A 15724-nucleotide genomic window follows, 5' to 3' on the forward strand; every position below is an offset into this window, starting at 1 on the left:
GAATTCACAAAGTCAAGGAACTTTTTGGCTAGGACTTAAATGGGGTTCTTACCCAACATAACCTGGACCTGGAGTAACTACATGGAGTTGGCCAATCTGACTAGACATGAAGTGAATTTATCTCTAATATAGATTGAAGCACCACCTTCCTTGGTTTTCACACATTCATTTTGTGTTCTAAAGGTGTGGAAGGTATTGTATGCTTGCAGGGCCAGATACTCTCTGAGGCCTTAAGCCATGTTTCTGTGACTGCTCAGACATTTACATGTTCTAGTGATAGGAGTGCTTCCAGGGAGTGTAGTTTTTGGTTTAAGCTCCTAGCATTTAGCAGTATGACCCTTATTTTGTTTTGACTGGTTAATTTCATGTCAGTAATGTTGTTTTTAAGACCTTGCAGAAAAAAGGCACTATGGGAGAGGCAAAAGCCTTTTCCACCAGCCTAAAGTCTAGGGGTGACAAGTGCAAACCATCTCTGGCAAAGCAGCGAGGTTTGTCAACCATGGTTTCCCAGACAGACAGGAACTGGATCCCCTTGGAATGATATCAAAAACTAAGCCAATTATTTAAATATATTATTTTTGGTTTATACTGTCGAATCATTCTGGGTACGGGTAGTATACTGCTCTAGGCTAGGGACATACCTGCCTGGAACACATACTCAGAGAGCTCGACCATGTCTCTCTTCAAATAATCCTGTGAGGTACATCTCAGGACATTCACACTAGCATGAACTATGACAGAGTCATAACGGTACTTGTTGCTGAGAGACCTGAGTGCACGCATGATTTGGTGAAGCCTAGCACCAGACAGGCAGCTGACCGTGACTTTCTCCTTGTCCAACCTGGTGTATGGGACATTCATGTGTTTCATTATTGTCTCCAATGACAAGAAAATTTGTTTTTTATGTGTTACACCTTATGAGCTTGGTGGGTGAGACACTGATGTTGCTATGTGTCATGGGTGCTGTGGAGGCTGTGTTAGCTGTAGCAGACTTGTGTTTTGGGGGTCTCTGGTGTTTTGGTAAGTTTTTCAAGAAAACCTCCACATATGTGGATTTACGTGTTTAATGCATATTATTTGTGTATTGGTATGAGCATGAGTAGTGGTACTATGTGAATATGTAGTGATGGATGAAGTGACAACCTTCTCCTTGTTACTCTTTTGAGTGAGACACAGCATGGATTCTAGATTCTGGGTGTAATTGCATCTCTTGCACTCTGTACTAGACTGTGTTATTAGTACAGGGTTGTGTGTGTATATGAGGTAGTTGCTATACTGCCTCAAGAGACCCAAGGCAACAAGGTTGGCAGGAGAAACAAAGGTAGTCCAACTATCCATAATACTAGATTAAAAACTGTTGTTACTAGTGGTGGCTTTTCAGATATGATCATGGAGGAGCTCTGTGAATGGATATTTCTGCCTAGGTTTTTAAGGGAAAATTTGTTGAATTTAACTGTCTGGCTTTGGAGCATAATTGCAAGGTAATATGTGCAATTAATCAGAAACCTGCTCAGATGCAGGGCATAAATACCAGAAGCTAAAACTTGAAAAAAAACGTTAACGAAATTCAAAAGGACCAGTAAGGATGCTTATTCCAAGCCCTAGACTGGACTCCCTTTACCAATCAGGTGCCAATCAAACACAATTTTCTCACAAAAGTGCAGATAGGCCCCTTTGAATCCAAGATGGCCTGGAAAACATGCTCAGAACAATCAAACCACTGCAAACAGTCCCAGAAGCAGCAGGCTTGGATCTGAACTATGCTACAGGAACTAGCTACCCTAGTTTCAATAAGAAACACTAGAAAATATTTAACACAGCAGAAAAATTGCAGTGAGACACTGAAAAAAATGTTTAAAACAGCAAAAATCAGCCAGGACGCTTTAAAGAATGATTCAGTTAACAGATCGGTTACTTAAGTACTGTTTCATGGAAAAAACAGAGCAGGTGGAACAGATATCTTTAAAACAGTGAAAAAATACCAGTAAGTACTTAAACAGTGGAAGCAACAAAAAAACTTGCTAAACAGTGAAAACAGCAATAAAAATGATTTCACAAGCACAGTGTACCAGGCAATTGTAGTATAACAGTGTAGTTTAGTACACAGTAAATAAATACAGTATAAAAGTAGGCGGCAAGCAATAAAAAATGCAGTAAATAGTATAAATAAGCAAAAAAAAAAAAACAGGCAACTTATGTTTTGAAGCTCAGAAGCCTCTAGTAGTCTGATCTGTCAGCTCAGACTTGTGGCTGGCAGCCCACCTAAGTTCAACTCGATACAAACAAGCAGAAACCTGCTGAGATGCAGGGCCTAAACACCAGAAACTAAAACTTGAAAAAACTCTTAACAAAATTCAAAAGGAACAACGTTTAAGAAGCATGCAAGAGATGGGAACCTCAACCTTTTCTATGAAAGCAGGGAGACAAAATCTTTAAAGTTTATCACTTTTTCTTCATCCCAGCCTAATAGCACAGTAGTTAAGGCACAGGATTACCATTTGGTAGTCCTGAGTTCAACACCTGCTTGGTGCACAACTGGGCACCAGCACTATCTGCCTGGAAGAAGGGCTTGGCAATCTACTTTAATAATATGTCACGAAAGCCCTATGGAGCCTACTGATAGAGACTCCATGAGTCAAGGCCATACAACAATTATTTCCTCAAAGTGTGATTTCCAGGGGCTGCTTATTTTAATATGAGCAATACAGTTGGGAAAAGCATGAGGATTTCTTATCAGAATCCTTACCAGGACAGCCTTGATGTTCTGTACTCTGACTGCTGGTATCAATTACTGTCATCCCATTACTGTTGTCTTTTTTGCAAAGGTATGTATAGTTAATGATGACTAATTAACTCCCAATTAGTTGGATGCCTTTTTACTGTCTCTCTGATTCAGATTTATGCTCCTTTTGTATAACACTAGCTCCTGCCATACCACCTTTTTATCACTGGACCTAATTTACTGTTTTCTATTATTAAATGCCAGAAAAACAGTTTTTGATTATATTCTCTTTGAACAAGTGAGTGACATGTGAGCCGATAACCCAGAGGTCCTCATCTTAGATGCTGCAACAAGTTAGGAGGTAGAAATGAAGTATAACCAGAGAATATTCTGAGCGGTTGGGCATTATTTTATTAATTTTATCTCCTTGGTTGTTACTGTTGCATCTGTATTGGGGAGACATCTATAGAACTGTTTCCTGTATTTAGCTTTATTTTAATGTGAGTGTTACAGTTCTTAATGCAGCTGCATGCCCTGAAGGCTTGATGATAGGTATTATATACAGGTGGCTGGTGAATTTTATTTGGTCCTGGGCTTGTATATATATATATATATATATATATATATATATATATATATATATATATATATATATATATTTGTGTGTGTGTGTGTGTGTGTGAGTGCTCTTTTTACTTTGCCATTTTATTTTAACTGCATTTAGCTATGCAGTAACCCATGTGATTTTAAAAATATGTATAACTGTCTGGTGTAAATATTTAAACCCTGTGAAGATAATGAGATGTGTAATAGCACTGAAGAAGAGTTTTGAACTTAAAAGCTTTGCTGTGTTTTATTATTTTACTCATTAAAATAATGTTTGGTGTTGAGCTCCTGTTGTTGTTTCTTGCATAATTTTGTTGCTTTGTCTTTAAGAGCGCTTTGGACACCAGGAGTAGTTAGTTTTGAGTGTTTCTTGCATTTTTACTGTTCCTGGTGACCCACCTGTTCTACCAGCCAGTGTGTGTTTTTTCTATGGAACCACAGCCCAGACCACCTACATTTTCTACAATGTTTGGTGCATCTGATACATCTATGCAAACAGCTACTAAGTCATCTTATGTAAGATTACAGCATTTTTTAATAGTGAATGTGAACCCGCTCTTGGCATTATGTAGTCAACAGACTGATGCTGTAAGTAATTATTCTGCAAATAATGATGAACTGAATGAGTTGCAGAAAATTATTCACTCCTTAGAATCCGGAAATGAGATGTATAAGACGCTTCAGTGGCAAAGATGATGTTTTTATGCATATTTAGACCTAGGTATAATACCTAGTGGTCTTAGAATTATTAAAATGCCTACATACGGTAATAAATATCCTGAACTGTTGATGCCAACAGCTAAATTTAAATCTGAATGCTGACTATATGAGACTGATGAATATTTTTTTTCTTCCTTATGAAACTGAATTGCTAGCATAAATTGAGATGATGGAAGATAAGATTGTCAGTTCTACTTCCTTCCATTTAATAACTAATGATTATAACAATCTGTTGGATAGACTGAAAAGAAAGGAAGAGACATTATCATCAGTAAAAAAATGGAAACTTGTTTGGGACTTGAATGACTAAATTAAATCATGTATTTTCTTGTGTTAGAAAAATATGTATTAATGTATATGTGTAGTGCTTATTAAGAAATAAGGATATAATGAATTTTATTCTATTAATGTTATGACAAGAAAAATGAATTCATATGAAACTGCAAGAAGCTTTTGGAAACTGCAGTGTGCCTTTTTTGCAAGTTGGTGTCTGACCCCAGCAGCTGCTAGCTCAGCAAGAATTGATGTTTATGCTTCTCACAAGTGATTATCTGCTGGGTCAGGAAATTAAATGTGAAATAATGAGAATCTTCTGCTCTTTCCTGCTTGAGCAATCAACCTTGTATATGTTGCTAGATAACGCACCAGCTGCAAGGAAGAAGTGATACATGTAACAAAAGAAATGTATTGAGACCTGTATCTGCTGTTTTGTTCGAATTAGCTCAGAACCTTGAGTGGCAACGTTTATAAAAGGGTATTATAACTAACCAGGTGGCTAGCAAGGCCACGTTGTTTACCAGAAAAACATTTTAAGCAAAATGTAGCATCAGCATTTTAGATGAATAGAATATTGTAAGCTAAAGTGATGTAAAACCCCTTGTGACTGACTACGTCAGCCTGGTGGATTAATACTAGCAAGAAATGTTACAAAAGTTGTGTTCTTCCTGTTTCATTCAGACAAAATTCTGTACTTGTACGTTTTTTGCCTCCTGGTGTACACTAGTAAAGAACCTGAACCTGAACCTCCTGTGTATTGATCTTTTTATTACAGTGTTTTTCATTTAACAGATTGGTCCTTGCGTACCGGAATCCCTCAGACGCTGTGGATCAGAGCATAGCGGTGGTCGAAGACTGCATGCAGGAGAAGATACCGAAATGGTTCTTCTTGAGTGAAAAGACCTCCAACTGAATTGTCGTTTAAAGAGGCTGGCCACTTTCTGATCTGTGGCTGAAGAGCGGATTTCCACTTCGAACCGTGACTGGTCAATAACGGAGGCTCAGGTAGGGAGACTTTTTGCCTTTTTTCTGTTTTAGATCAGGGACTAGGTTACAGTAAATATTGTTTTTTTTTTTTTTTGTCAGATTTGTCATACAGATCAGGGACAAGAAAAAATTACTGTTTATTTGGTCATAGATCAGGGTAACAGAATAAGGTAGGCAGTTATTCTAGATAAACTGTGAAAGGAACTGAAGTTGTGGTACCACGTGGTAAAAGGGTTACGTAACATTTATTAACATGGGAAATCAGTGCACTAAAACATTGCGAGATCCGCCCCTAACCGAAGATGCAAAATATATGCAACTACAACGTGAAGATAATGTTAGATATTATGCGAAATGGGTAAACAAATATGAATTTGATGGAAAATTAGACAAATCTTTGCTTGTTCAACTTCTTAAACAGCTTAAAAGTGATACGAAAGGTCAGGCAAAAAAACAACGGCAATTAGGCATTCCTCAGGCACACAGGTGGATTGAGAAAGCAAACCGTAGGGAACAAAAGAGTAATAATTCAAAGGCATTGTTTTTAGACAAAGAAGATAATAATATAGTAGTAGCAACGACTCCTCCGCCCCCACCACTCCCTTTTTCAGGATATGAAGTGGGTGGACAAGCTGGTCCACCTCCGTGGTATCCTGATGTCTCAGTGAAACCAAAATCGTTTGTTAGAGATCCCATTGAAACTAGGTCCCGAACACGTAAAACACAGGGGGACATAGAATCGTATCAAATGGAGAGAAATTTACAAGCTGAGAGTGAGGAAGAAATATGTCCACTTATAGAGGTACCGAATCCTCAGGCAGGACAGGTTGGACAGGACCCAACCCTCTTGGTATATAGGCCGTGGACACCGGAGGATATCCGGAAGGCTACTGAGGGAATTCCCCATCCAAAAGTTAATTTTACAAAATTCCTAGAAGATTTACAAGGCATGAGGTTAAGTTACCACTTAAATGGGGAAGAAGTAGAAAAAGTTGTTAGACAAATTGTAGGTCCAGATTGGCACATGATGGCACCTGGAATCCTCGTAATGCAGAATTTAAGCCACTCCCACATAGCGACACAGAACTTGACAATAGAGTAAATGACTGAATCTCTGAGAAATGGAAACCTAGAGCAGACTGAACTTGTATTAATCAATGCATACAGCAAGAAAATGAAACAGTAGATGGGTACTATGCCAGATTATTAGAGTGCTTTAACAATCATAGTGGCATGACAGTTCCCGAAAATCAAACAAATGATTCCCCATATGAACAACAATTGAAAAATGCATTTTTAAAAGGTTGCATTGCACCTATTAGTAGCTTCATTATGAAGCATATGATAGACCATCGAACAGGGAGGCTACAAGCCTTACTTGAATATGCTAGACATGCTGAAAGACATTTTAATAGCAAAAAGAAAAAGAAAGCGCAAGTCTTCACTGCTGCAGACGGAGCTGAAGTTTATGTATTATAGTCTGGCAAAAAGGGTAAGAAAAATGCACAGGGAAATAAACAGTCTGACAAACGGTCAGAGGACTCTGAAGAAAGGAAAAAGAGAGGTGAATGCTTTAAGTGCGGGAAGAAAGGACATCTAGCTAGGGATTGCAAACAAAATAAGAAGTTAACCACAGAGGATAAGGGAGATAAGGACTGAGTATATGATGTTAAAGATACACCATACGAGAGTCAGAAATCATCGGAAAAAGACAATAAAGAGAGGACAAATGTAAATGTGATAGAAGGAGTAGAGGAAGTGCAAGTAGACATGGAAGATGAAGAAAATGAGATTTTAGATTTAGCATTATTGACCCTAGAGCTCTACCTAGCAGACACAAAACCGGAAGTTACACTTCTGGTGGAGGGGAAGGAAGTTAAATTCCAGTGTGATTCAGGAGCATCACAGACTCTGATACACCCCTCCAAGTTACCGGAACATTCAGAATCACCTGATTGTATATTAGTGAAAGCTGCAAATGGACAGCTATACCGGGAACCACTTTCCCATGATATAGCAATAACTGACCCTGTTTCAGGGATGACTCAAAGGAGTAAAATTGTTGTTTCTGCAAAATGCCCAGTGAACCTATTAGGTAGGGACCTTATGCAGATATTTGGCATAGCAGTAGTTCCGACTATGCAGGGTATGGAGGCACAGCGACAAATGGATACTTTTTTGGTGCGACCGCAGGGTGAAACATTTTACTGGTACAGCCAGGACTTAGTTACGACTGGTCCAGGGGCAGTGACCTAGGAACTGATGAACGTAGCCATCAGTAAATCCCCCCTCCCTTGACACGGACAGGCAGCATTTGTTATATTGTACTCTGTATTACTGTAGCACACCAGGACCTGATAAGGAATATGAGCAAGAATTGTTCAGAAATCGTGCAAACAGATTAGTGTTACGTAATCTGTACTGGGATACTGTGGGAAACAGTGTTGTTAGCTGTTCATTACCTTAAGAATTCCTTGCACTATACAAATCTAATCAATTACCACATGTTAGTTTAACAACAAACAAAAATGCAAAATGGGCAGACCTAGGAGAAAAGGTAACAAGATGGGAAAAGCAAACTGAATTAGAATTATCAGAACAGGGAATACAGAAATAGAGACTGAATTGGTTAACACAGGCACATCCAGCTGTACACTTGCAGTCTAGAGAGGACAGCTGATTGGCATTTTTATTAGAAGAAGAAGAAAAAGCCTTATGTGACATACCAGACATTCTTTGGTCAACAGGCAAGTCAGATGTAGGACTTATTCGAACAGCAGGACCAGTTATTATTATGCCAAAGTCAGCATTCAGACCACAGAAGAGACAATATCCTTTAAGAAAGAATGCAGAAATAGGAATCAAACCTATAATAGCAGCATTACTTAAGGAAGGAGTACTGGTAGAATCTCCTGATTCACCATGTAATACACCCCTATTTCTTGTTAAAAAGGCAAACAGGGAATGGCGTATGGTTCAGGACTTACAAGCTATAAATAATGCATAATACCTAGAGTACCTACGGTGCCAGATCCACACACTTTGTTAAATGATTTAAAATCTCACCAGAAATATTTCTCTGTGGTAGATATCAGCAATGCTTTTTTTTTCAATACCTATACATCCTGATAGCCAATACTGGTTTGCATTTACATTTCAGGGAAAAAGGTATACCTATACTCGACTACCACAGGGATATTGTGAGAGTCCAACAATATTCGCACAAGAAATGGCTAGTAATTTGGCGGGATTCACCCCACTGGGGGGTAGTCAAATTCTACTTTATGTAGACGACATCTTGCTAGCAGCCCCCACCCAGCAGCAATGCAGGGAGGATACCATAGCACTGTTACAATTCTTAGCAACACAGGGACACAAAGTAAACAAAAGCAAACTACAGCTTTGGAGAAAATAGGTTAGATACCTAGGATATGTGATATCCAAAGAAGGTAGAATATTAGATGAGGAAAGAAAGACAGCGATTTTGCAAGCACCCAAACCAGCGACCAAGAAGGAAATTATGTCCTTCCTGGGAACAACTAACTTCTGCCGGAGTTGGATACCAAACTATGCTTTGGAATCTGCTCCACTGACCGACCTAATATACAAAAAAACGATGGCAGCACAAGATTTATTACAATGGACACCTGAAGCAGAAATGGCTTTCTGCAGGTTGAAGCAATTAATTGCTTCTTCATTAGTCCTAGGACTTCCAAACTATCATAAACGTTTCTTTCAAACTGTAGACTGTAAGCATGGATATATGACATCAGTATTGACACAACAATATGGGGATAAGCAATGCCCCATAGCTTACTATTCATCACAGTTAGACCCAGTGGCGCGATCCTTGCCCCACTGTGTACAAGCAGTAGTCGCAGCTGCAATGGCAGTACAGGCTTCGGCCTCAGTGGTGTTATTCCACCCTCTCACATTGAGAGTGCCTCATGCAGTTGCGATAATTTTACTGCAAGAAAAGGTAGCATATCTTTCTCCTGCTAGACACCTTTCCTGTATGACTATACTGTTGAGCCAACCTCATATGACAATTGAATGATGCACGACATTAAATCCATCAACTTTGCTCCAAACTCTTGTGGATGGCACACCACACAGTTGCCTGCAGAAAACATTACCCAGACAAGATCTCACGAATATTCCCTTGGATAAGGCTGAGGTGACATATTACGTGGATGGCTCATGCAGAACGGGCCCTACAGGGAAAAATCTAGTGGGGTATGCAATAGTCACAGACACTGAAACCTTAGAAGCCCAATCCTTACCACATAACTTGTCTGCACAAGCATCAGAATTGATTGCCTTAACACGAGCCTGTACTTTAGAAAAAGACAAATGTGTAAACATATACACTGACAGTCAGTATGCTTTTTCTACTGTACATGTTTTTGCACAGCAGTGGAAAAATAGAGGGATGATAACATCTAGTGATAAACCAATTAATCATGTGCACTTTATTTTAGAATTGTTAGAATCTATTCAATTACCTACTAAAGTAGCTATTTGCAAATGCGTAGCTCATAAGAAACAGCAGGACAGAATTTCAAAAGGAAATGCAAGAGCTGATGCAGCTGCAAAGCAAGCAGCTTCAGACTCAGAAACTTTACTTTTAGATGAGGAATTACAACCCTCTGAAATTTTAGATTTAGAAATGTTAAAAACGATGCAGATGCTTACCACAAAAGCAGAAAAACAAAAATGGGAAAGACGAGGAGCAATCCTTGAAAACGGGCTGTACATCTCCAAAGAGAAAAAAACAATTTTGCCATCCAATTTGTTTAGATATGCAGCTTTATTGAGCAATGGGCAGTGCCATGTCTCAACAGGGGGGATGGTACAGTTAGTAAACCGAATATTCCAAACATACGGATTCACAAATTACACAAAAGAATTTTGTGCGGCATGTCATATTTGTAACAAACATCATGCACAAGGGGCATTAAAACCTAAACAAGGACGTTTTCCTACACCGCCATATCCATTTCATACTATTTGTATGGATTTTATAGAATTAAACAAATGTGATAACAAAAAGTACTGCCTTGTCATTGTAGATATGTTTTCCAAATGGGTGGAAGCCTTTACGACTAAAAACCCAGATGCAAAACCCAGATGCAACAACAGTGGCAAAAGCTCTCATAAAGGAGATTATCCCTAGATTTGGTATACCGGAAAGGATCTATAGTGACAATGGTACACATTTTGTGAATCAGACCATACAGCAATTGGGACGCTTCTTTGGGATTTCCCTTAAGAACCATTGTGCTCATCACCCTCAGTCTGCAGGACTGGAGTCCTCAAGAACAAACTTAGGAAGTTAGTCAATGAAACTCAAAAGAACTGGGCGCACTGTCTGCCTCTGGCGCTGCTGAGTATGTGAATGGTTCCAAATGCAAAGGGTTTGACTCCTTTTGAAATGGTGTTTGGGAGGGCATATTATGTACCTCAGTGGAAAGCTCTCATGCCTGCAGACCAGGAGGCTGATAGTTCGCTAGCTAGTTATATGAGGAAACTATTAACAAAGAAATCTCTTTTGCAGTTTAACTCTTTTTCATATAAAGAACAGACCAGAACATTGGAGTAGTCCTCCATATGCTGTTGGTATAGCTGTACAAACCCAGCAGTTTGAAATGTTCATAGTCTCAGCATATACACGTTTAATTGCTAGGTATGTGTTAAAGTTTGGATGCCAGTTGTAAAACCCTAAACTTAAACTTATGATGAGAGCCCCAAATAAAAAAAGTGTTTGCTCAGGGCATTCATCTCAACCTTTCTTCAGATTTTTGAAAGATGCAACCCTATCCTTTCTTTTAAGTTCGTATTAGTTTTACTTATGTAAAAGCACTCATGGGAGGTGCAGTTAGCAAGATAATTCACATTCTGAGTATTGCATGTAGCAAAACCATGAAAAACTAATTTCTTTAATGTGATGGGATGCTTAAAAGTAGGGTCAGTATTAATATTTATGCAATATATACAGTTGTGACAGGGAACTGTCCCATTCCTATTCACTAATTATCTTTCAGCTTTTATATTACTCAAATCCTTATAGCATAAATACTGTTTAAGATTTCTTTCTTTCTTATGAATACACCTAGGATCTATACCTACAACTTTTTTAACATCTTCTTTCGACTTCAAGATGGTCCAGTTATGTATAATATTTTAATCATATTACTACGTCTTTATATTTCATAATATACTCTAAATTACACTCAGAATTATTAATAACAGCTTGTTGCCTATTCAGTTGTGTAGAAAAGTATGGTGCACCTAAATTACTACATTTATTTATCACTACATCCTTCGTATATTCCAGCAACTTAATATTATAGCCCCCTAGAGCAAAAGTCATTAGCCATATAATCAATATCTTGTATAAAATGTTAAGCTATATTGTTAAGCCTACTGGTTCTAATAAATTGACTTTTGACTATTCCTTTGTACATATGCCTAGGGTGCATACTTTTAGTGTGAACTTCCCTTAAGGATTGCACATCTTTCCTGTAAATCATAGTGTTAAACTTTTTTTTTTCATTATAATCTACTATAATATCTAAAAAATATATTTTCCTTTGGACTATTTAACATCAAAAACCAAAGCTGTATGATGTAAATGCTCAACAAATACATATAACCCATTAATATCTCTCATACCCAGCAAAAAAATATCATTTACAAAGCGCTTAAAAAAGGACAAACCTTGATTCTTAAATAGTGCTAATACATTATCATTAAAAACATTAATCTTTTCCCATCTTGATAAAGTAATATTAGCGTAAGTGTTTGCAACCAGGGTGCCCATAGCCACCCAAGTTTCTGATAAATGTCATCATTAAACAGGAGAAATGTTATTCTCCAACACTTTATCCAACATTGAACATAACATTTCTGTCTTAGAAGCTGTAAATGTGCTATGTTCACATACATATTATACCATGACCGCCGAAAAACGTGCACGCTGATTGGCCAGCGTGCCCTTTGTAAATCGAGTTATACTAATGGAAAAGGTCCGTCGCCGGACTTTTTCCATTAGTATAACACGTTTTAAACACTGTCTGCTATGTTAAATGGGTTTAACATAGCGAGACAGCTTTAAATAAGCAACAGAGATCTCCATTGCTTATTTTAAAGCTGTCTCGCTATGTTAAACCCATTTAACATAGCGAGACAGTGTTTTAAAAACGGAGAAAGCAAGATCTCTGTTGCTTTTTATGTTTAAGCTATGTTAAATGAGTTTAACATAGCGAGACAGTTTTAAAATAAGCAGCTTATTTTAAAACTGTCTCGCTATGTTAAACTCATTTAACATAGCTAACTAAAAAGCAACGGAGATCTTGCTTTCCTTTGCCCACAGCTCTGATGTACTGCGCAGGCGCGCAGTACATCAGAACTGCCGGATGCCAGACATCTGCGGAAGGGCAGTAAACAGGCATTATACTATGCCATTATTTAAGAAAAGTAATAGTTTCTTTTCTTAAATAATGTCATTGTATAATAGCAATAACCCACTTCTGGGTGTGGGTAATGCTAAATTTACCCAAGGTTGGCTTTGTTTGGTCCCTCGGGCTTTGCCCTCGGGACCAAACCACGCCAACCGTGGGTAAATTTAGCATTACCCACACCCAGGCGTGGGTTATTGGTATACTCTGTAATCCATTTTACTCCCCAGTCATTGGGTATCACAGTAAATAATGGCTTAACATCCATTGTAACAAGTAAAATGTATATGCCTTCGTTTTCCATGGCTGAGTGTAGAAAGAAAATCATTAGACTCCTGAATAAAACTTGCAGTAAAACTTAATAATAATTGGTGTAACTGTTCCTCAAGGTAGTTAGACAAGGGTGTGGTAATTCAAGAGCTCTCTGAGACTATAGCTTCATTGGTGGTACTAACAAATCTTTATGGATTTTTGGCAATCCATAAATAAATGGAATCATTGTATGCAAGACTTAAACGATAATTATATACTTCAAGTGTAATCAAATTTTCCATAAGTAAATCATATAAAAAGTTCTTAACTTGATGCATTATCTGATTAGCAAACTTTCTTTTAAAAGTACTTAAATCAGATAAAAGTCATGTATCCTGTTGTTATAAAACTCCATGCCCATTACAACAATCTTACCCCCCCCCCAATCAGCCTGTTTAATAACCACATTCTGATTCATGCATAATTTACTAAATGCTTCCCTTTCTTCAGGGTTTTAAGTTATAATATCTATCACAATGCAAAACAATTCAAAAATCTCTTGTTCATACATTTCCTGGAATGCTTTCGCTACTGAAGTATTGTTCGGTATGAAAGTGTTTGGTCACCTTAAACAGTGATCCCTTACACTGGGATGATCGAATATGACTGGATTAATTAATTTAGGGCTGATAAAATGCCAAGATTGAATAGTACTAATACTATTAACCCCATATTGAAAAATCATCAATATGTATATAAGTAGCATTTGTTGTTATTTTATCATAATATTTAGTATAATAATAGCTAATGTTGTTATTAGTAATACTATATAATATACTCTTTGGATTTTATTATAAGTTTATTTTTATTTGTTCCTGGGCTTGTTTATATATGTGTGTGCTCCTTTTACTATGCTGTTTTATTTTTTAATAACCCATGTTATTAAATGGCTTAAAAGTAGGGTCAGTATAATTTCTTATCATTTGCGGTGCTATTCTTTGTATTATTGCTGTGTGGACATTCTATTTGTATAATTGCATTTACATTGTTATTACTATGTATACTTGCAGTGTGGACACTCTTTTGTATTTTATCTCATGCATTGTATTCTTTGATTGTACTGCCTTTGGAGCTTTTCTCTCCTGGCCTCCACTGAAAATGGTTCATAAGTTGGTACTAGGCTATCAGCCCTAGGGCCTATACAAGCTAGCCATAACAATTCCCTGGCTATTTCTTCCCACACTATTTACTTCCCTGGACCCCTGTCTAGCAGGGTGACTGACATGACCCCGGGGTGAATTTCTTTCTCCCATCCAATCGTCAAGGTTCCTTTTGAAGAGGACCAAAGAGGCACTCTGCTTGACATGTATGGGCAATCTATTCCAGAGTCTGGGGAGTCTCTGGGTCAGGAACCTATCCCTCCAGCATGTTTTGTTTATTGTGATGACAAGGTTTAGATCCCTGGAGCATGTGGCTCTGAGGGATTGGGATTTCTTTAAGTGTAGCATGTCCAACAGCTCTGGGTTTCACATGGCCTTGTATGTTAAGCAGAGATCGCCTCTGAGTAGACGATATGCGACAAGAGTATAGCTGGAGTTTTGTAAGGCGGTCAGCGTAGGGCATCTGCTTTAGGCCTGTGATTCTTTTAGTGAGGTATTTCTGTGGCCTTTCCAGTTGTTGCAGATGTCTTGAGAGGTACATACCAAACTGGGCATTGTATTCTATAATGGGTCTAATGAGGGATGAGTACAGTGGGACAATGACCTCATTTTTTCTGGATGAAAAGCCCTTAGTGATGAGGTGTGCCACATAGAAGGATTTCCTGACTGTTGTGGCGATCTGGTTATCGAAGGTGAGACCACTGTCCACCTGTGTCTCTAAGTCTACTTCTTGGCCCAGTGGACTTCCCCGGTAATCAAACTGAAATAAATAAAATAAATAAATGTGATTTTAAGAATATGTATGATTGGCTGGTGTAAATGTTTAAACATTATGAAGATAATGAAATGTGTAATTGCATTGAGAAAGAGTTTTGTAACTCGAAAGCTTTGCTGTGTTTTATTATTTTACTCATTAAAACAATGTTTGGTGTTCAGCTCCTCTTGTTTTTTCTTGGATATTTTTGTTGTTTTGTCTTCAAGAGCTCTTTGGACACCAGGTCTGGTTGGTTCTGTGTATTTCCATTGTCAAACGATATTTATTTGTGGGAACATTTAAGATCATAGCTTTAAGTCCTGTGCCATAATGAAAATTTTTCTTCTTATTAGACGCAGTGAAAAATCTCTTCCTGTTTCTGACTGACCTGTGAAGTAGAAAGTTTGGCTATGAATCAGAATTATTAAGTCCAAGTGCAACATTATATAAAACCGTCACTCCTATCCTATACTACTGTTACTTCATTTAGTCATACATTTTTCCGTAACCTGCTAATAACACTCTTTACAAATTACTGCTTATATAAAACAACCAGTGGTACTTCTCTCTTAGAGAAAACACTAGTAGTTAGTCTTCATTTGGGTGTTGGGAGGGGACTTTTTTAGATGCTGACACTTGAAAGTACCAGGCAATCTGCATCTATATGGCCAGTGCATGTGCTATCACTAGTACTATGGGCACACAGAATCTGAGGAATGAAAGACAAAGTTAGGGCTTGAGATACAGAATAAGTTATTAGCACTAAAAAGACAGAAGATAAAAAAAA

The sequence above is a fragment of the Protopterus annectens genome, chromosome 10.part0 (genome assembly GCF_019279795.1).
Source record: "Protopterus annectens isolate FY-2018-M chromosome 10.part0, PAN1.0, whole genome shotgun sequence".
Classification (NCBI taxonomy): Eukaryota; Metazoa; Chordata; order Ceratodontiformes; family Protopteridae; genus Protopterus; species Protopterus annectens.